Below are 10,890 nucleotides of genomic sequence, written 5' to 3'. Positions count from 1 at the left end.
CAGTTGATTTAAAAAAAAAAAAAGTTTCCCACGGTTGTACCCCTTTAAACATATGCTAATAAAAAATGGCGCCTCCGTGGGATGAATTATGTAAACCATGGCGCCATATAATGGGCAATGGTGGGCAACAGGACCCCTATGCAACCCATTACATGCGGTGTGCCCATCCACTTATGCATCCTTATGGCAGGGCGATGGGCAATTGTGATGTACAGATGGAGCACAGAAGCTGCGCACCCATTAATATCCAGATGGCACATGTAGAACAGGGATGGCGTAATTCCTCAGCCTCATTCGGCGCTAAGTAATGGTCCAATGGGGGTTTACAAAGGGAATTGGAAAGTAAAGGCCTCTGTGTTCCAGGGAATAGGAGCAAAGATATATGGCCCCGGGGCTGCAGACTTACATTATTTTACATTAGAAACATTTCATATTCAGACCTGTAATTGATAGCACTGATGTGAGCCGGGAAAAGCTCCATACACTCGGCTGTCAATCATCCCCATGTAACTCTTTGACTGCTGGTCATACCGGGGAGAAGAAGAGGGGGGGCTTCAATAGAGTAAACCCCCCCTGTCTATTCTCTCTGCAGCGCCTGCAGCTATTCTCAATGGCAGCTCATGCAGGGACCTTGAAAACCTCCCAGTCATTTGATGCTGCTCTTCACATACAAGAACCAGGTGTTAATTTGGGTGAAAAGAGGAGCGACAGAATCCACGGGGTCCAGATAAACACCGCTGACATGTACATGGCTCACATACTGGGCCCCCGCACTAATACAGATGGAGCAGAGAGGAAGAGGCCGGTTCATCTTTTGGGGCTGGAAAGTTATTAGACATCTGATCTTGATGAATATATAGATACGTAGGAGAAGGAGAGATAGTTAATAAAATAGATATGAGATAGATAGATAGATATGAGATAGATAGATATGAGATAGATAGATAGATAGAGAGATAGATAGATATGAGATAGATAGATAGATAGATATGAGAAAGATAGATAGATATGAGATAGATAGATAGATAGATAGATATGAGATAGATATGAGACAGATAGATATGAGATAGATAGATAGATATGAGATAGATATGAGATAGATAGATATGAGATAGATAGATAGATATGAGAGATATGAGATAGATAGATAGATAGATAGATATGAGAGATATGAGATAGATATGAGATAGATAGATAATAAAAAGATAGATATGAGATAGATAGATAGATAGTTATGAGATAGATAGATAGATATGAGATAAATAGATATGGGATAGATAGATAGATAGATAGAGATAGATAGATATGAGATAGATGATAGATAGATAGATATGAGATAGATAGATAGATATGAGATAGATAGATATATAGATATGAGATAGATAGATAGATATGATACAGATAGATATGAGATAGATTTGAGATAGATATGAGATAGATATGAGATAGCTAGATAGATATGAGATAGATATGAGATAGATATGAGATAGCTAGATAGATATGAGATAGATATGAGATAGATATGAGATAGATAGATATGAGATAGATATGAGATAGATAGATATGAGATGGATAGATATGAGATAGATAGATATGAGATAGATAGATAGATAGATAGATATGAGATAGATAGATATGAGATGGATAGATATGAGATAGATAGATATGAGATAGATAGATAGATAGATAGATATGAGATAGATAGATAGATATGAGATAGATAGATAGATATGAGAGAGAGAGAGAGATAGATAGGAGTTTTTCGGGTTTTCTTAGCAAAATGGAGAGTTAGTCGGGTTTTTTTCAATTCTGGCGCAAAATCTGGCACACAACCTGACAAAACATGTCAAGTTTGCAATAGTAAATGAGGTTCATTGAGTTTTATATATATATATATATATATATATATATATATATATATATATATAGATTGAGTAATATCAAGTGTTTACATATCCAGCAACTATTCTAAATGCCCTGTGCTCCTCACCGCCCCCTAGTGAAATACTTTTATGTGAAATGTCTGCTGCTTTCAGACTGTCCGGGCATGCTGGGAGTTGTAGTTTTGAAACACAGGATAGGGAACGCCTCCATACACACAGGGGGAGATTTATCCAAACCCGTCCAGAGGAAAAGTTGCCCAGTTGCCCATAGCAACCAATCAGATCACTTCTGTCATTTTTTAGAGGCCTTTTCAAAAATGAAAGCAGCGATCTGATTGGTTGCTATGGGCAACTCAGCAGCATTTCCCCTGGTTTTGCTAAATCTCCCCCTGTACCGTCGTTATAGCGAGCGCCGCAGTATAATCTCCGGATACGCCAGGCCACATCCCCATTGTGGGAATTCTGTATTTTCAATTACGGCACATGTTTGCTCCTTAGTAAGCCAGCTTAATTCTTTTACAAAGCCAAAAATATTACAGCGTGTCCCAGTGTTGGAGAAGAAGAGCAATCTTAGCGCCCTTGTAAATAGTTTAGCCTACAGCACTTTTTTTTTTTTTTTTAAATCCCAAAACGCCAAGCAAATCCTTTCCTAGGCTTCTAATATGGAGTAATATTTATTACTGAAAGAATCTGTTCACTTAATCTCCTCTGCAGGTCAGGATTCTGCCGTCTAAGGCATGAAAATTAAATCAGGACATGTGGCATGAAAACTCATTGTTACGCTGGCGGCAGGACGGCTGAGCGGCGTGCGGAGAGACGTGGCGCATGGCGGCTGAGTGCTGCCAACAATGCCAATGGAGGGGATTCATGAACATGCTGCAGTGACTGTCACCGCCATGTCCAGCCTAGCTGTCCAAACTGAGGACCTCCAGCTGTTGCAAAACCACAACTCCCAGCATGCCCGGACAGCCGTTGGCTGTCCGGGCATGCTGGGAAGTTGTGGTTTTGCAACAGCTGGAGGCCCACAGTTTGGAGACCACTCTCATCCACAGCGGAGGCCTTAACATTAAAAACCACTGACAGTTGACCATGACGCCTGTCTAGGAGTGGGATATATAGGGCAGCGAGTGGACAGTCAGTTCTTGACGTTGATGTTTTGGAAGAAGGAAAAGGGCAAGGGTAATGATCTGACCGGGGCCACACTGTGATGGATAGACGACTGGGTCAGAGCATCTTCAAAATGGCTGCTCATGTGGGGTGTTCTGGGTGTGTATGGAGGGACAACTAAATAGATAGATAGATAGATAGATATGAGATAGATGGATAGATAAATAGATATATAGATAAATAGATAGATAAATAGATATGAGATAGATATGAGATAGATATGAGATAGGTAGATTGAAATGAGATAGATAGATAGATATGAGATAGATAGATATTAGATAGATAGATATGAGATAGAGAGATAGATAGATATGAGATTGATAGATATATAGATAGATAAATAGATGATAGATAGATATGAGATAGATAGATATGAGATAGATAGATAGATAGATAGATATCAGATAGTTATAAGATAGATAGATAGATATGAGAGGGATAGATAGATATGAGATAGATAGATAGGTAGATGATAGATAGATAAATAGATAGATTTTAAGAATAGATAGACATTAAGGTAGATAAATAGATATCGTAGATAGATAGATAGATAGATAGATAGATAGATAGATATGAGATAAATAGATAGAAATGAGATAGATATGAGATACATAGATAGATATGAGATAGATAAATAGATATGAGATAGATAGATATGAGATAGATAGATAGATAGATATGAGATAGATAGATAGATATGCGATAGATAGATATGAGATAGATAGATATAAGATAGATAGACATGAGATAGATAGATAGATAGATATGAGATAGATAGATAGATAGATAGATATGAGATAGATAGATAGATATGAGATAGATAGATATGAGATAGATAGATAGATATGAGCTAGATAGATATGAGATAGATATGAGATGTTCACGCCCGCCCCCTCGTGATATCATGGCCCGCCCCTTAATGAAAGTCTATGGGAAGGGGGCGCGATGGCCGTCACGCCCCCCTCTCATGGACTTGCATTGAGGGGGCGGGACATCACATGACGGGGGCGTGATGTCACGAGGGGGCGGGCGTGAACATGGAAGCCCACACACAGCATTCGGAACTCAATGTTCTGGACGCTTGGTAGCGGAGTAACCCTTTAAGAATAGATAGATCGATAGATAGATCGATAGATAGATAATTATAGAGATACAAGGATATATATATATCCTTCCAGATAGGTAGTTGATTAGGGTGATAGGGGCCAAGGGTAACCAAAGCTTCTTGATCCACATCTAGTCCGATCCCACACAATAGTTACTGTAGGACAAATTGCTTAGACTGACTATGATAGAAAGATGTCAGATTATACAGGGCATTGTAGCTTCCTGTTATGGGATTTTATTGCTACAGACTTGTTACAGAGCCCATACTGACCCTTGTCCGCTGCCAAAATGGACAGAACCTGGTCTGGTCTAAGGAATGATATAGTCATGTGAATGGCCAGATACCTGCGGAAGGCATCAAGATGCACTATGAGAAGAAGAGAAGCCAGCGGGGGCAGGGTAATGCTCTGGACAATGTCCTACTGGAAAACCTTGGGTCCCGGCATCATGTGGATGACACTGCGACCCATATCATCTACGTAAAAATTGTACAGACCAAATCTACCCCTTCATGGCACTGGGATCCCCTAATGGCACTGAACTCTGCCAGCAGGATAATGTCCCGGTCACACTGCAGACATTTGGGGAGATTTATCAAAACCGGTGCAGAGGAAGAGTGGTGTAGTTGCCCATAGCAACCAATCAGATTGCTTCTTTCATTTTCCACAGGCCTCTTTAGAGGCCTGTGGAAAATGAAAGAAGCAATCTGATTGGTTGCTATGGGCAACTGCACCACTCTTCCGCTGCACAGGTTTTGATAAATCTCCCCCATTGTTTAGAAATTAGGAACATGACAAAGAGATCAAGATGGTGACTTGGTCTCCAGACTCCCTAGATCTCAGTCTGTGGGATGTGCTGGAGAAACATGTCCAATCCATGAAGGCCGCACCTCACAATCGCCAGATACCACAGAGCACTGTCCGAGGTCTTGTGGTGGCCAGGTATCACTGGGTCAGATCTGCTTGGTGGCCTGAGTAGGACCAACACAGAATTAGGCTTCTCAGTGTATTTCCCCATAGAAAATGTATGGAAAATGAGGTCACACATAGATATCTAGGTTAACGGGCTACCTAAGCCGGCAAAGAGGTGCTGCAGTAGGATGATATCTGGGCTGCCTACTCCCCATTAGCTTATACAAAAAAAAACCTCTCTAATGGCTTCCAATGACTAGTGGACAGAGAGGGATTATTCCGAGACATTCCTTATGACTAGCAAACGCTTCTCATCATATTACAAGTCTTCGGGGACTTAGAACCTCCTGCTCCAAATTTGAGGTTGATTCCGAGTCATCTGTAAACTATAACTAAATTCCTTGAAAGTGCTGGTGGGTGATTTCGTCAGGCCGCAACCCTAACAAAAAGGAATAAGTGGCATTAAAAATCTGCCCTAGTTTTGCACTTGTTAATCCTTTCCAGGTCCCTGTATCAAATCCATTTGCATCTGTTCCCCTGTATCTTATTACCGGTCCCTCCGACGCAGGTCCTTCCTTTTTACTCCATGTTTGGAGAGTGTGAAAAAGTTTCCCAGTTAATGTCATATTAATGAACAACTGCAGACAGCTGCTCTAAGCGGCTCCTCGTACTCTCATTTCACTGCACCCCCCCCCCCACCCGTAAAACAGGAGCTCGGCAGTAGCACAGTCCATCTATTATCAGGCATGAATGGAGAGGTGAGGAGCATGAATAGCCTTTCATTGCTCTGCACTTAAGACACCACCGCTGGTTAAATGATTCCTAATAGAAGCTCTTGTGAAATACTGCTGAATGCAAATCACTGAGCCCCGGTATGGCAAAGAATACGTTTCACCGTGATCCATTTCACTTGAGTATTTCAACGTTTAGACTCCAAGGTTCTTGGATTGCAGCAATGGCCCCGAATATACAGAGGGGATCAATATATCCGTATAGGTTCAATGACAATAGGAAGAAAGAAAATGTGTTGGCATGAACCATATTTTTTACTAGATGACCCCCTTCTATGTCGAGAAAGTACATGAGGCTGTTGTGAGGCTGATGCCAATGGCGGTCTACCTAAGGTAGAATTGATTTTGATAGGCCGCCGCTCAACTTGAAGCAGAGGGTGGGAAAACTGAGGAGTTGTGGGAGGTGGGAGATCCTTGGAGTGTATTGGTTCGGACCTCCTTCTATGCCCAGAAAGCCAGGAAGCTGTTGTGAGGCTGATGCCGATGTCGGTCAACCAAAGGTAGAAACGGATCTGGTAGGCCATTACTAAACTCAAAACAGGGGGCAGTAAGAGGTAGGAGATCCTCAAAGTGTGTTGTTATGGACCATATTTTATATCTTACATCTGAATGAACATTTGCAAACAATGGTTGTGTCATATAATTTTATACATCTTCAAGAGCTGTTGGTTAAAGACTCAATTGGCCATTTACTCAATACACATGCATGCTTGGTTCACCTGAGTGTATATATGTTCTAAAAGGGGTACTCCGCTGGAAAACATTTTATTTTATTTTTTTAAATCAACTCATGCCAGAAAGTTAAACAGATTTGGTAATTACTTCCATTTAAAAATCCTTAATCCTTCCAGTATTTATCAGCTGCTGCATGCTCCACGGGAATTTCCTTTCTGTCTGACCACAGTGCTCTCTGCTGACACCTCTGTCCATTTTAGGAACTGTCCAGAGCAGGAGCAAATCCCCATAGGAAACCTATCCTACTCTGGACAGTTCCTGACATGGACAGAGGTGTCAGCAGAGAGCACTGTGGTAAGACAGAAAGAAAATTAAAAAAGAAAAGAACTTCCGTTGGAGCATACAACAGCTGATAAGTACTGGAAGGATTAAGATTTTTAAATAGATGTAATTTACAAATCTGTTTAACTTTCTGGCACCAGTTGATTAAAAAAATGTTTTCCAGTGGAGGACCCCTTTAATGGATATTGGGAAATAAGCCTCTGCCAGAAATCTTTCACAGCTGCTTACTTATCTTGAGGACAACAGGATTGGTGTTAAGATTTACATGCCCTATCCTTCATCTCCTGTCGGGGAAGAATGGACCAAGCCCCATATACATAAGATCATCAACAGGTTCTGCCAAAATTGGCAGGGTTTAGATCAGGGTTTTCCAACCAGTTTGACTTCGGCTGTTTCAAAACTACAACTCCTAGGGTGCCGGGAGTTGTAGTTTTAAAACAGCTGGAGGCATTCTGGTTAGGAAACACTGGTTTAGATGTTCATTTAATAACATATAGCACCCATAAAGGCTGTCAGGTAGTACTACAGTCATTACTGTAATTTTTGTTTCTTGGCAAACCAATATTTCCAGTTAGTGTCTTCCAGACAAGAAAAGGACTAAATGCACCAATGCATAATGTTGACTTTCCAATGGACCTTTTAATGTACATGGCTTGGAAGGCACCACATGACTTGCTGACCATTAAATCTACCTGTTCTTCAGGCAGGGGGATGAATTGAGAGTTACCTGACCATTGAAGCATTGATGCTCATCGAATTATTTATTTGATTTCATAAAATCTATTTAAGGGGTGCTCGGCCAGAGAACTCTAAAGCCTAAACGGGCAGTCAGTCCCTGCTTCAAACCCTTCTGCAACCCTGTATATTCTTCCTATATTGAGATGCATGGGAAGAATATTGGGCTGTCTAGCATTGCATAAGCCTTAATAGTTAATATACTGATTGCTTTAAAAAGGTCAATGACTTCCTACCAGTCACCTCCATGTGACTGATGTTCCATTCAGCAGCCGCAGTGTGTAGCTGTGACAGATCTTTCCCTGGATGATGAAATATAATCAAAACGTCTTGTAAGCAAAATAGTAATAATTATAAGCATAAACCTTATAAGTTGTTGCCAGCGCACAAGGGCTTCCAAATAGCTAATGGTGCATCGGGGGACTCATAAGTCTTTGGAGGCTGCACGAGTGGGCTTCCTTTAGACCTAGACTTCTCCCTTTTCTTATTTTTATTGACATATTATGCTAATAACAAGATATATGCTCTTAGAGATGCATGGTGGGAAGCCAAGGCAGCTTTGTTAAGCCATGAACCAATCCATGCAAACTGCACATTAGACTCTCTAAAACCATCAGGGTTAAGACCATGTAGCTATCATGGGGACCTTGAAGAGAAGGGTCCAAGCACTGGTTGGTCCCATTCCCTTTGCCATTGGATGGAAAGAATGGTGTAGGATTCCCCCCTAACACTGCACTGTGGTAGATAAATGTTGGCAGATTGTTCAGCCAATTGTTCAGCCGACAGCTATCTTTCCCAATCCTAAATGGTTGGTCCCATTCCCTTTGCTATTGGGGGGTGTGAACAGTGCAGGAATCCCCCCTAACACTACATTGGGATGGATAAATGTTGGCAAAAGGATCCTTCAGTAGACAGCTATCGCTCCTGATCCTCGAACCTATAAATGATCGGCTCATCTAGTCCCCATGACCAAGAGTGTTGCTATACACTGGAAACATGTTGGGAGAAGTGCAGTCTGAGTCTATGCTTCAGACCAAAGCTGGATAAAAAGAACACCAGTTTGCTTCAGACCAGAGCTGGATTTTTTTCTTCTTCTTGGGTTAAGCCACTGCCATAGTCCTCTGGCCCCAGCTTATCTCTCCCATGAACGAAAGAATTAGGCAGATGAAATTTAACATGGCCGATTCATCTGTGCCCCAACATCATCTATCGGGGAAGAATCAGGAAGTCCCCATACAAATTGGTATGCTTGGCCGACATGTCTAAGGTATATGGACAGCTCATGGGTCATCGAAAAAGTATAGTGGGGTAAGTACAAGCCAGGCCCATCTGTCTTGCATGTCACAATCCAACAACAGTAATGGGGCCTCATTCTGATATTTTGCCATGGGCCCCTTCTCATCTATATATAACACTGTCCACAACTTATGACTATGAAGGTTCCGGACATCCATCAAAACATTTTATTGCAGGGTGCCCTGCCATTCCTTGTATTACAAAGAAAAGAGTATTCCGACAGTGACTTCCAAATGGAAAAGTGCATTGGCTTCCAGCAGTAGGATCATTGGCAATGAGAAACTAAGGTTGGTTAGTCGAATTCCAATAAAAAATACCCAAACTAATGACTATACCAGTGGTTACAGTAGCGTCAGAAGACAAGTTATGACGTCATAACCCACTGATTATAATATCTCACCGGTGATCCTCGTGGCCTCTTAGCTGCTGTCTATGCAGTTAGCTCGGCAGTAGATCTACACATCTTATCTGTATGCAGTTTTCATCTCTGCTGGCCATGCATAGCTTTCAGAGGAGCTTAAAAATGCATTGAAAACAGCCGTGTACGGACATATTTTGCGGCTATTAGTGCTAGAACAAGTGAAAAACATAAAGGCCATTAATCAACACTCAAAACCACATGAAAACACTGAGCATAACTAATCCTCATTCCATAACATAAGATGTAGAGAACATAGTCACTCTATGGTGTCATCCTTTATATCCTGAAATGTGCTACGGTTTCAGCTATCTCACCCGATTCCTACATATAGCGATGAGTGAATCGAGTGGGAAAAAATCGATCCGCTAACATTTCGAACTCGATTCATATTGGTTTTGTCCCTGCTCCTGTATACTTAGCAACTGAGTGGTAAATGGTGATGCTGTATGTGCTTTGCACTGGGCCCAGGGACCCCTAACTAGTCCCATCCCCTGTACATACTCTGTACGGGCAACCACAGGGAAATAGGGGTAATTCTAAGTCAAAGTCTGAACCCTAAATTAATCTGAATGAAGGTACTAATAGAAAAATGAGGGAGGTAAAAGAAATATAAAAGAGAGATGCCTTACATATAAATTTTATTCTATCAATATTAAAATCTCACCAAAATGTGAACCACTACCAGATCATTTTAATTTTATTTGAAATATTATTATTATTATTTTAAATATTATTCTACATTATTCCAAAAATTGTGTGCATAGATTTATAATATACTCCCCTGAGGAAGTCAGATGTTGTGACAGAAATGTGCCGGGTGAGACGCAATGATAAAACACAGGAGAGTATGGGCCTATCACAGTGTTTGACATTCATGTATTAGATTGCAATAATTAGTTTTATCTGTAATAATAAGCTTTAGGCTTCCGTAGAGCATACGAGGGTTGTGGTATGTTCTGTTAGATTTTGTATTATGGAGATGCTTATCGCTGGAAGCAATGCTTCTATGAAAGAATGTTTCCATAACACAGGGGGCACCATGTAGGTAAGCAAATTTTTTTGCCAGAATTTTAGACTTCTCTTTAGCATGCTAAATTTTTAGGCATTGTGGGGTTTAGTTTGGGTTTACATGAATGTTCCCTGATTAAGAAGACCCATCTGTGAGGCCACTCTGCTGTAGACTTGGCGTTCGGATACCAGTTCTCCCAGGCCCCCCTTCTCCCCAGACACCAGCTGGTTCCTGGTGGTCTTCAACAACTTAGACTTGGGTTTTCCATGCGGATCACATCATGAACTGATCATTTGCGTGGTTATTGCTTCAAGATGACAAGCGGCATTTAGCTGCCATTCACAGAAGCCCCAGCTGTTGTTGGCCTCGGGCTCCAGTCCCATGTTTGATCCCTTCTGCAAATAAAAAACTCATTGAGTTTTTTTTATTTTTTATTATTATTATTTATTAGTGGCGGACATTGGTTAAATGGAAAGAAAACGTTTGCTATGACACTATTACATTACAGTAATCGAGACGTTACCAGAATACAGAAACGTATTGATAAATTGAT

The 10,890-nt window shown here is 41.0% G+C and overlaps 1 protein-coding gene across 4 annotated transcripts in view; it reads right to left on the bottom strand.

The window, feature by feature from the left end:
• Positions 1 to 10,890, bottom strand: part of EBF1 (EBF transcription factor 1) — a 439,555-nt gene that overhangs the window by 155,019 nt on the left and 273,646 nt on the right. The window lies entirely within an intron of this gene.

The sequence above is a fragment of the Hyla sarda genome, chromosome 4 (assembly GCF_029499605.1).
Source record: "Hyla sarda isolate aHylSar1 chromosome 4, aHylSar1.hap1, whole genome shotgun sequence".
NCBI lineage: Eukaryota > Metazoa > Chordata > Amphibia > Anura > Hylidae > Hyla > Hyla sarda.
This window is presented reverse-complemented; position numbering and strand designations above follow the sequence as displayed.